At 41.3% G+C, this 12,705-nt stretch overlaps 1 long non-coding RNA gene across 3 annotated transcripts in view; it reads left to right on the plus strand.

Moving 5' to 3' along the window:
* The window catches only part of LOC113900423, a 182,705-nt gene that overhangs the window by 98,306 nt on the left and 71,694 nt on the right, over positions 1 to 12,705 (plus strand). For all 3 annotated transcript variants that reach the window (XR_003513135.1, XR_003513136.1, XR_003513137.1), the window contains exon 2: positions 7,942 to 8,220. This is a non-coding gene — a long non-coding RNA (uncharacterized LOC113900423). The remainder of the gene's footprint in view (positions 1 to 7,941; positions 8,221 to 12,705) is intronic.

Below are 12,705 nucleotides of genomic sequence, written 5' to 3' on the forward strand. Positions count from 1 at the left end.
CTATTCCTGTTTTCTGGAGTGTTTTTTATCATAAATGGATGTTGAATTTTGTCAAAGGCTTTCTCTGCATCTATCAAGATAATCATATGGTTTTTATCTTTCAATTTGTTAATGTGGTGTATTATGTTGATTGATTTGCGGATATTGAAGAATCCTTGCATCCCTGGGATAAAGCCCACTTGGTCATGATGTTATGAAAAATTCTTAAAGAGATGGGAATACCAGACCACCTTACTTGTCTCCTGAAAAACCTGTATGTGGGTCAAGAAGTGGCAGAACCTACACGGAGCAAAAGACCGATTCCAAATTGGGAAAGGAATACAACAATGTTTGTCACCAGCTTATTTAACTTATATGCAGAGTACATCATGAGAAATGCCAGGCTGTAGGATTCACAAACTGGAATCAAGATTTCTGGGAGAAATATCAACAACCTCAGATATGCAGAGAACACCACAATTATGGCAGAAAGTGAAGAACTTAGTCTCTTGATGAAGGTGAAAGAGGAGAGTGAAAAAGTTGACGTGAAACTCAACATTCAAAATCAACTTGGTTTGAAAATCAACATTCAAAAAATGGCATCTGGTCCCATCACTTCATGGCAAATAGATGGGGAAACAATGGAAACAGTGACAGACTTTATTTTTTGGGGGGTCCAAAGTCATGGACAGTGACTGCAGCCATGAAATTAAAAGATGCTTGCTCCTTGGAAGTAAAGCTATGACAAACCTAGACAGCATATTAAAAAGCAGTGACATCACTTTGCCAACAAGTGGTCCATATAGTAAAAGATATGGCTTTTCCAGTAGTCATGTACAGATGTGAGAGTTGGACAGTAAAGAAGTCTGAGTGCTGAAGAATTGATACTTTCAAATTGTGGTGTTAGGGAATACTCTTGAGAGTTCCTTGAACAGCAAGGAGATTAAACCAGTCAATCCTCAAGGAAATTAACCCTGAATATTCACTGGAAGGACTGATGCTGACATTCCAATACTTTGCCCACCTGATGAGAAGAGCCAACTCATTGGAAAAGACCCTGATGCTGGGAAGACTGAAGGCAAAGGGATAAGTGGGCAGCAGAGGATGAGATAGTTAGATAGCATCACGGACTCAATGGACATGAATTTGGGCAAACTCCAGGAGATAGTGTAGGACAGGGAAGCCTGGTGTGCTGCAGTCCATGGGTTCACAATGAGTTGGACACAACTTAGCTACTGAGCAACAGCAACAAGAACAGAACAGGGCTTAGAGTAAGACCTTGGGTAATACCAGTATGACTGGGTGGACAGAGGAAAGAGTCAGCCAAGGAGGCTGAAAAGAAAAAGTCAGAAGAAAAGAGAAACGAGGGCAGAGTGACCACAGAAATCAAGGGAAAATAGAGTGACTAATACTCAAGAGGTCTAGTAATATTAGGGCAGTTTGGAAACCCTGGTGCCCTAGTGGTGATTGGTTGCTGCAGAAGGGGCTTGAGTTAGAACAGTCTAGGTGTCTTTGGTGGTCCAATGGGTTAAGAATATGCCTTTCAAAGCAGGGCACAAGGTTTCAATCCCTGGTTGGGGAACTAAGATCCCACATGCTGTGGGGCAACTAAGCCTGTGAGCTGCAACAAAAGATCCCACATGCAGCAACAAAAATCTCACATGCCTCAACTAAGATCTGAAACAGCCAAATAAACAGTTTAAAAAAAAAAAAAAGGCACATCACTGTCTCCATAGGCAATGAGTTAACGGGAGGTAAAGAAGGAGAGATGTTGATTCTGAGCTACTTTGAGAAGCTTGGGTGTGAGGGACAGAGAGAGGGCAGGAGCTTGAGGACTGGAGGATGTAAGGGCAGTTTTGTTTACATCTGAGTTGGGAAATGACCATGGATAGGGTTATATTTGAATGATCCAGAATGGGAAGATGAGTTGGTTCAGGATTGTTGACTTGTGTGTGTGTGTGTGTGTGTGTATTTTTAGTCTGGGGGATTCAAAGAGGAAAAAAATGGTTTGGAATTGCTGCTGAGAAGACTAGAAGAGGAATGTGACTGAAGATGGATAAAAAGGATTACCATTGCGAGGCTAACTGGAAATGAAAACAATATCTTTGTGGTCACACCCATCTGAATTGCAATGGGATTTTCTCTATGGGAACTCCTTCATTCATATCCTTGTTCATTTGTTCAGCAAATATTAATGGATGCTTGGCAAGTGCCAAACACTCTTCTAGAGCTCCAAGACACAGTGATGAAAAAGACAAACAAGGTCACTGCCCTCAAGGAACTAGAGAGTTCCTGGAAAGCATCTCTTTTAAATGTGGTAGGTTTACTCCTAGGAAGTGACATTGAGTCTTTTTTTTTTTTTTTTTTGAAGAATGGGAAAGACCCAGCCATCACGGACCTGGTGCAAGAACATTCTAGGAGTTAGGGGAATGGAAGTTTCCTTGGTTGAAGAACAGGTGTCCATATAACCAACTGTTTCCTATTCCCATCAGGTCTTATCATTGTAACACCTAGGTAAAATGGATTGTATGTTACATTGAGTTTGTCTTTAGTTTTTCTTGTTTGTTTAGTCATTCATGTTTAGATACAACCTTTAAAGAAAATGCTGATTATAAAGCAGCCACTTAAAATACTGTTTCTCCCTCCTTAGTCAGTGAGCAAAATGAGTTTTATGAGATACAAATTTGGTAGTTGTAACTTTCGGTTAGTTTGTGCTTGGGATCTTTGGGTGATCTTTAATTGAGAAACCCGTGCTGTGGTACAAAGGCAGTTGTTCTGTGAAATCTCGTTCTTTTATGGTAATAACTGGATTTTTATCTGGACACAGAAATATCCAGGAAAAAAAGCTACATGTGGCTATATGACTAGGCTTTGGACAATGGGCTATGAAAAGAGCAATGTGTGTAACATCTAAGAAGTGATATTAAAGGAAGTGGGTCCCCTCCTCTCTGTCCTCCAACCATTGCTTAGAAGGTGGTATGGTGGCTGAGTTGCCTTCTTGGACTGTGCAGTCAAAAGCAACAAAAGTTGGCAGAGTGAAAAGTGAGAATAGTCTACGTTGCAGATGACCAAGGAACTGCCACACCAGCCTTAAGTTGCTTGCACCTTTACTTTTGCAGGGAAAATAAATAAATTTATGTCTTGTATAAGGAAGGCATGGTCATATCACACAGACAAATCATCAACCTGACTATCCTATCTTAGTTCAGTTCAGTCGCTCAATAGTGTCCAATTCTTTGTGACCCCATGAATTGCAGCACGCCAGGCCTCCCTGTCCATCACCAACTCCCGGAGTTCACTCAAACTCACGTCCATCAAGTCAGTGATGCCATCGAGCCATCTCATCCTCCGTTGTCCCCTTTTCCTCCTGCCCCCAATCCCTCCCAGCATCAGTCTTTTCCAATGAGTCAACTCTTTGCATGAGGTAGCCAAAGTACTGGAGTTTCAGCTTCAGCATCATTCCTTCCAAAGAACACCCAGGACTGATCTTCTTCAGAATGGACTGGTTGGATCTCCTTGCAGTCCAAGGGACTCTCAAGAGTCTTCTCCAATACCACAGTTCAAAAGCATCAATTCTTCAGTGCTCAGCTTTCTTCACAGTCCAACTCTCACATCCATACATGACCACTGGAAAAACCATAGCCTTGACTAGACGGACCTTTGTTGGCAAAGTAATGTCTCTGCTTTTGAATATGCTATCTAGGTTGGTCATAACTTTCCTTCCAAGGAGTAAGCATCTTTTAATTTCATGGCTGCAGTCACCATCTGCAGTGATTTTGGAGCCCCCCAAAACAAAGTCTGACACTGTTTCCACTGTTTCCCCATCTGTTTCCAATGAAGTGATGGGACCAGATGCCATGATCTTCATTTTCTGACTGTTGAGCTTTAAGCCAACTTTTTCACTCCCCTCTTTCACTTTCATCAAGAGGCTTTTTAGTTCCTCTTTACTTTCTGCCATAAGGGTGGTGTCATCTGCATATCTGAGGTTATTGATATTTCTTCCTGCAACCTTGATTCCAGCTTGTGCTTCTTCCAGCCCAGCATTTCTCATGCTGTACTCTGCATATAAGTTAAATAAGCAGGGTGACAATATACAGCCTTGACATACTCCTTTTCCTATTTGGAACAAGTCTGTTGTTAACCTATGTTCAAATACATGCATAGCAAATGTCTATTCAGTATCATTGTTTTTTCATTTTAAAATTTTATTTATATTTTTAAACAGTTTTATAAAGGTATCATTGAATTTATAAATTGTATATATTTGTACAACTCAATGTTTTGATACACATATACACTGTGAAAAGGTCACCACAGTCAAACTAATTAACATATCCATCACTTCGATATGATACCATTTTCTGTGTGTGTGTGAGTTGAGGCAACGATTTGTTTTTGAGTTGTTAGAATGGTGTGACAAATTTCCTTCACATAGTATTTTAGAAATAAACTAGTTCTGAGTTATCAGATAAATTTCCACCACATGTAAATCCCAGTACAGTGGCTGTCATTCTATTAAAGTAAAGCTATTTCCACTTCCCAAAGGATAAACATAAAAAGCCAGTTTTGCTGTATACATAGTTACTGCTGTGGCATGTCTGTGCCCATTTCCCTTATTATCATTGATATATTGTCCATGTAAACATATGAAAATTTCTACCTTGCTTAACTTTTCTTATGGGATTAAGTCATCAAGAAATATAAATTCTTCTGTATTTTCATGTTAACAAGCATTGAGAAGGGATAAGATTTTAGTTCTTTTGTTTTTGTAGTGGTACTCATTGGCTACAAGTGTCTTGAATTGTTTGGCTTGTGTGTCTCCTGGGTCCTCCTCTACTTGCTCAATGTGGGACCTGGCCATTGCCATTGTCATTGCCATTGCCTCATCTTCTAAGCCTGCCAGAGCTCTAAAATTTTCTCAGTTTTGCCCTGGCTTGCCCCACATGTGGTCCAGCAGCAGCCAGAGCAGTTTTAGCACCTAGACTTGACTCTACTGTACCCACATGAAGCTCTGGCTTCTCACATCACTTGTGGATCCAGATGGATCACCACATCCTAGAGTAGGGGCTTTGGCTTCTGTAGCCAATGATCCCTGGAGCTGGCAACATATGAAAGGAGTGTATGGCTCAGATAGCAAAGAAGCTGCCTGCAAAGCAGGAGACCAGTTTCAATCCCTGGATTGGGAAGATCCCCTGGAGAAGGGAATGGCTACCCACTCCAGTATACTTGCCTGGAGAATTCCATGGACAGAGGAGCCTGGTAAGCTACTGTCCATGGGATCGCAAAGAGTTGGACATGACTGAGCAACTAAAACTTTCACTTTCATTGGTTCCTTAGGGCCAACTTCAACCATGAGAGAGAAGTAATGACAGGCAGTTTCATGTAGGTTGCGTGGAAGATATCCTTCATCATTAACTGACTGGCTGCGTTTTCTTATGATGCTGTGGTCAGCTCACTGTGTACCATATTTTTATCCACTTTCCTTTCTTCTCCAGTTCCTTCTCTTAATACCCTGGAATTGTACCTACCAATAAAGCCTTAGGTCATAATTTTTAACTTAGGACTATTTTCTAGAGAAACTAGTGTACCAGAAATGTGATGAAGACAGACCCAGCAATGATAGTACCATTGTTGAGATTTCAGCACCCTTCCCCACATTTTTTTTTTCAAAAGAGAATAGGGCAGGAATAAAAGGAGAGTTGATAGTGAGGTCCACTGCTAGCCCATGTAAACTGGTGTGAGTTTCCTTAAAAGGTGATTGTTCTAGGTATATATAGTTCATAGGTACATGGCTTATTGTACAAAATCTGGGCTGGATTTGAGCCCTGCTTTTCCCCATGGTCAGATGCCCTGGTGCAAGGAACAGCCTATACAAACATTGTCAAGCATTGTAGAAGTATTGGGTTGGCTAGAAAGTTTGTTCTTTTTGGCCAACCCAATATTAAACAACTTATAAAGAAGTAAATTCAGAGAGCTTAGTTTTTTAAGCTCTTCTTGTGCACTGTTGATGTAGTTATATAAAGAAAAAAATAAATGCTACACTTATTGTTTATAGTTCCCTGACTTTATATGTATGATAGCTTATCTTTCTTAGGAAAGAGATTAAATGAGTCTTGTCCTTAGTAGGCGAGTAGATGAGTTGGGCCAAGTTATAACCTATTCACATTTAAAAGTGGTGTATAAATGTGCCAGGCATCCTTCTATATGTGGAGTTACAATGAAGAATCAGCACAGTTATGCATATGGTTTTAGTATCCTCTAATAACCCAGGATAAAGAGCAGAGAAAATGGATGATTGCAGCTATCCAGGACTGGGAGTCACTTTCTTCCTTTTCTTTAGCTTCTCAAATTTTATCAATCACTCAAACACTATATTATTCAGGTCTTTAGTATTTTCCTACCCCTCAGTTCCTCACCATGCAAGTCCTTAGATTTCTTACTTCCTTTGATACATCAGCATCCCCCCAAAATGAAAGAGCAATGACTATTCCCTTCAGTTTATCTGCTGTGGGCAAACCCTCTCTTTCAAATTCTTGGGATATTCAGAGCTTTCAGGATAGCAAGTGGGACCCGAGATACCTGGTGGAATGATGAAGGAGAAGAAAGAGAGGGGCAGAAAAGAAAGCCCAGCACCTGTCCCAGTGAAATGAGCCAGCTGGAGATGCCCTCACTACCACCTGATAATAGAAGCCCCTCAGGTTCCCTTAGTTCAGCAAACATTTATTCACTGATACCCTATGCCAGGAGGCTTCCCGGGTGGTGCTAGTGGTAAAGAACCCGCCTGCCAATACCAATGCAGGAGACCCAGGAGACACAGGTTCAGTCCCTGGTCAGGAAGGTCCCCAGGAGAGGGAAATGGCAACCCACTCCAGTATTCTTGCCTGGGAAATCCCATGGACAGAGGAGCCTGGAAGGCTACAGTCCATGTGGTTGCAAAGAGTCTAACAGGACTGAAGCAACTTAGCATTCACACACTGCATTCCAGACCAAGTGCTATTGCAAAAGTGAATAAAGGTTTCTGTCCTTGATGAGCTTATGATTGAGTAGGAAAGTTGAAAAATGAACAGATAATTTCAATCTAATGAAGTAACTGCTGTGATAAAGATATATGGAGTGTTCTATAGAAGCCTCGGGCATGGGTGATCTATCCCCCACTCCCTTGGGGGTTATGGAAAGCTTCCTGGAGGAGAATGCCAGTAAGTTGGCTCTCTTGAGCCTGTCGTTTAGGTACAGTGTACAAACCTGGATTCCTATATAATCTACCTCTCTAGCTTTACCCCTGTCAGTCTCCACCTACCTTCCTGAATTTCCTGTGCAATAATTCACATTCACCTCTCACTCATTTCAAACACTGCATGTTTACACAAGCGAGATTTTCAGTTTGGATGCTCTTTTCCCATTTACAAAACTGGAGAATCTCTATATATCTTTTAATTCTGCATTGTGCATGCATGCTTAGTCCTGTCTGACTCTTTGCAACCCTCTTTGCAACTCATAGCCTGACCCAGGGATTGAACCCAAATCTCTTGCGTCGCCTGCACTGCAGGTGGATTCTTTACCATTTGAGTCATCAGGGAAGCCCACATGATTCAATACCCATCCCCAAACTTGCTCCCGTGAAGCTTTCTCTGAAACTCCTAGGCACAGTTGCCTTCCTCCTCCTTCCAGCTCTTAGCCAACCATTTGTACTTCTGTTTTTACCATCGTGGCCTTTTTTTTTTTTTAACTGAAGTATATTTAATTGACAGTGTTTCAGATATACAGTGGAGTGGGTTGAGCTATAAATATAATATTTTTCAGATTATTTTCCATTTAGGTTATTACAGGATATTGAATATACTTCCATGTGCCATAGAGTAGGTTTTATCTCTTTTGTATATAGCTGTGTGTACCTGCACCACAATGTCCTTCTAAGATAATATTCACTGGTTTTTCTGTGTACATGTCTGTTTTCCCCATTAGGTTGTGAGCTCTGAAGGCAGAAGTGGTTCATCTTTGCTTCCCCGGGGACTAGCATTGTGAATGGTCCTCAACTCTTTAACTCAATATTTGATGGATGCATGATTCTATATAATATACTATGGAAAAACTGATGATAGAGTCATTCACTATGCTGGTCACACTGAATAAAACATTTGAACCATCATGTTAACAAAGCAAACAGGCATCTGTGACATGTGAGAAGATTTGAAGTTGCCCAGGACAGAGCCCCTACTTAGAAGATATCTCCCAGCATCTCAGGTCAGTTGTGTTCGTTTGACTACCACGTCAATATGTGTCATGGATGATTGAGTACTTTATGTGTGATTACACTGAATCAAAAACAATTTACTTTAGTTAAGGTTTTACAGATGGTTGAAGAATCTGCCCGCAATGCTGGAGACCCGGTTTGATTCCTGGGTCAGGAAGATTCCCTGGAGAAGGAAATGGCAACCCACTCCAGTATTCTTGCCTGGAAAATCCCATGGACAAAGGAGCCTGGAGGGCTGCAGTCCATAGAGCGGCAATGAGTTGGACATGACTGAGTAACTAACACATACATTAACTTATTAATTCATCAGAGATTTATTCAGTACCAACTACAGTTGAACCTTGAAAAACACAGGGGTTAGGGTCAATGACACTCCATCGCTGAAAATCTGAGGGTTTCTTTTAGTTGCTTTCCTCTTATGTGGTTCCTCCGTATCCAGGGTTCCACATCCTGGGACTCAACCAGTTGTAGATCCTGTAGTACTGTAGTGTTTCTTTTAAAAATCCATGTAGAAGTGGACTCACTGAGCAATTCATTTGCTGTTCATGGGTCAACTGTATGTTACTGAGCCCTCTTCTAGATGTTTGCATATACAGTGATTAAATCATAATATAAGGGCAGAGAAGTCCATGGAGAACCACTCTCGATGGTGATTCTCAAACTGTGCTCCTCAGATCAACTGCATCAGCACCGTAGGTGTATGCATGCTCAGTCGTGTCTGGGTCTTTGAGACCCTATGGACTGTAGCCCGCCAGGCTCCTCTGTCCATAGGATTCTCCAGGCAAGAATACTGGAGCGGTTTGCAATGTCCTCCTGCAGGGGATCTTCCTGACCCAGGGATTGAACCTGCATCTCCTGCATTGGCAGGTGGATTCTTTACTGCTGAGCCACCTAGGAAGCCCAACCAGCATCAGCAGCACCTGGGAACTTGTTAGGAACGCGTTCTTGAATCAGACCCACTGAATCAGAAACTCTAGGGGGAGGTACTAGCAATCATGGTTAACACCCTGACCAGTAGATTCTGAGCTGGGCTCCACTGCTGAGTCCTAGTCCAAGCCCATGCTTGAAAGGCTACACATGTCAGAGCTTCCGACTGCTCTAGCAGCTCCACCCTTTCAGCATGTGTGCACAGTGTCAAGGTCTCATGGCCTTGTCTTCTGGTTAGGCTCAGGCAGTGGAGGAGGGAGGAAGACAGTTATTTATAATCCTGGATTCCTCCCTGCAAGGTTACCCGAGGCTGACTGTCCCTCAAGTCAAAGCCACTGTTTCTCCTACTCACAACGCTTTTTCCAACTGCCACTAATGGCTCCTCTCCTGCTCCCTTTGGGCCTGCACAGCAAGGGTCTGTGTTGTTCACAGTCCTCGGTTACCACATGCACTTGGTAGATGCCCCCATCCCACCCTTACCCCAACCCCAGATTCCAAATAGTACCTTTGTGAGTAAACTCTCCTTGAATTATCTTGAGTGTCCTTCTGTTTTCTTTCAGAACCCTACATAACATTTATATACCATTTACTTCCTGTATTCGGTTGAGGTCTTACCACTTCACATCTGGTCTTCTGCAGTCCACAGCCCTCTTCTCCATTAGGTACAGTGCAATGTGCTAGGGCCATGATACTTAGGGGCTCCTGCAAATGTTTCCATTTCTTTTAAAATCAGAAGAAAAAGGTGGAATATAATCCAACCTAGATTGCATTTGTCTTTGTATTGATGCAATTGTAAAGTAGAATTTTAACCTTTTTTTTAAAAATAGAGGGACAGTCCCACAAAGACAACAGTGCTAAAGCCCACGGATGTCATAATCTGGCCCTACTGCAGTCCCTTGCTAATTGATTTTCTTACCTTCATATGATCCATCCCCCGACTCTACCCACAAAACAATATGTACATGTACACACACACACACATATATTTGCCCTTCCATATTCACTTCACTTTCCTCCATGCTTCATTTTCCTCACTTTCCTCCTCCACTTTGTTCATTCCATGCCTGGGAGGGAGATGAAGGCTGACCTCCACGGATTGCATTAATCAGGCTTCCTTGTTGGGCCGGTAGGAGGCATCAGCAGGAGATCAGAGGGCCAGAGAAGGGGAAAGCCCGGTGTCCTCCCTGCTGCCCAGTGGTAGGCAGGAACTGTTCTGTTCTACGTAAGGCCACAGCTTCTGTTGATCAGACCCTCCTTTGCTACAGCTCTTTCCACATTCCCATTCCCTCGCTCCTTCAAGGGTGGTTTTGGCTTTTGACTCATGCTAGCCCAGGATGGTACCTCATCCATTGTTAGTTTCCATTAACTCTTTGTTAATAGCCTTTGTAAATAGTGTCTTCATTAATGTGCACACAGACCTAGTGTTAATTAGTAGTGGAGAGCCATAGATAAGAATTTTTGATTTGTACTTCACAAACATTACCCCAGGTTTCTGCAAAGTCTGCATAACGGTCATTTCATGACAACACAGTCTTCTAACTTATGAAGTACAATAGTTTCCTAATATATGTTTCCTTTCCTTTCCTTCCTCTTTCCTTGCTTTTCCCTTTCACTTCCTTTTCATCTCTCAGTCAAAGTGGAGCACATAGATGAGAAAGAGGTGCCTCAACCGTGTAGATTTAGAAGGAGAAGTCGTGGCAGTAATAGTAGTGTAATAATAACTCAGTTTCTGGTTAATAAGACTAGAGGTCCTATTTAGAGAATGAACATATGGTTGCCAGTGGGGAAGGTCAGGGGGAAGGGATAGGTAGTTTAGATGGACGTGTACACACTTGCTATATTTAAAATGGATAACTAAAAAGGACATCCTATACAGCACATGTAACTGTATAGCACAGGGAACTCTGCTCAATACTATGTGGCAGTCTGGATGGGAGAGGAGTTTGGGCGGGAAGGTATACATGTTTATGTATAACTGAGTCCCTTTGCTGTCTACCTGAAACGATCACAACATTGCTAACTGGCTATCATTGTTGTTGTTTAGTTGCTAAGTTGTGTCCAACTCTCAGTCACCCCGTGGACTGTATCTTGCCAGACTCCTCTGTCCATGGGATTTTCCAGGCAAGAATACTGGAGTGGGTTGCCATTTCCTCCTCCAAGGGATTTTCTCCACCCAGGGATCGAACTGATGTCTCCTGCATTGCAGATGATTCTTTACTGCTGAGCCAACTGGAAAGCCAGTTAATTGGCTATAATCCAACGTTAAAATGTTTAACAAAAGTAAAAAAAAAAAAGAAAAAGGGAAAAATATGGACAAGAAGGAATATCAACTTCAGACTAGTGATTACTTTAGTAATGTTGCAAAGGAAATGCGATTTGGGAACAACTACCAAAGGACTATGGAGTGTATTTGAATGTTTTATTTATTTAAATACAAATTTAAAACAAGAAGAAAAAAGAGTAGAGGTCCTGTGTCACTCTGAAACATATTGTCTTTTTTCTTCATAGCATATGTCATCTCCAAATATATTTCTCATATGTCAATGTATGATTGTGTGCAATAATAATAAAATCTTTTCTACCTCAACTAAAATATATGCAACATGAGAATGAGAATATTTTTGGTCTTATATTTTGTAGTATATTCCCATCCTAGAATAAGTCTGGCATAGAGTATGCACCCAATATTTGTTGAGTAAATGAATGAATGAATGAACATTTATTTGTATTTCACGATTTTCCAAAGGGTGCTCTAAGTGCTTTGCACGACTTATTTCAGCCTCTCAGCACACTATTAAACAGGTACTAAGGAGGAATCTGAGGCTCAAAAAGTTAAAGGACTTTTATATCTAGTACCTGGGGCTGTCTGGTCTGGAGACCACAGTCTTAGCACTTAGTTCAATTTTATTCAGGGAAATATTGGGAAGTAACAACAACTAGTATTTGCTATGTGCTTCTAAATGTATGAACTATGTTCATATATTTCCTCCTTTGACAATGTTCAATGATCCTGAGCTAATATTATCATTACCCCTACTTTACAGATGGGAAAACTGAGAAATAAGTGATTTGTCAAAGGTCATGGTTCCATTAAGTGGCAGTTCTGGGAATTGAACTCAGATGTTACGAGTCCAATCTCTGTCTCTTCCCCCCACCCTGCTCCTGTCATGCACTGTGCTATAGCTTAAATGTAGCCAGAGCTCTCCATCTATGGATTTAGACATATAGAAAAGAAATTCAATTTTAGTAGTCACTAATAAAATCACTAATAAAACCAAGTTTGAAGTTGTGGGATAATGATGGAGATTGAATAAGAATTGGGTTATGAACAAGTCCACCATCTTCTTTAGTGTGATGGATGAAAAGGCAAGGTAAAGATGATGGAATAACTGTTCCCAGAGTGGAAAAATGCAGAATAATGAACTCTATAACAGAAGGCCTGAAGAATAGCTGAAAATGACTTGAAAATAGTAGGGGACCAGGAACTGGATATAATTTAACATAGAACGATTACCATTAAGTAGAAAGATATTGTATCTTGACATAGT

Source organism: Bos indicus x Bos taurus, chromosome 10 (genome assembly GCF_003369695.1).
Source record: "Bos indicus x Bos taurus breed Angus x Brahman F1 hybrid chromosome 10, Bos_hybrid_MaternalHap_v2.0, whole genome shotgun sequence".
NCBI lineage: Eukaryota > Metazoa > Chordata > Mammalia > Artiodactyla > Bovidae > Bos > Bos indicus x Bos taurus.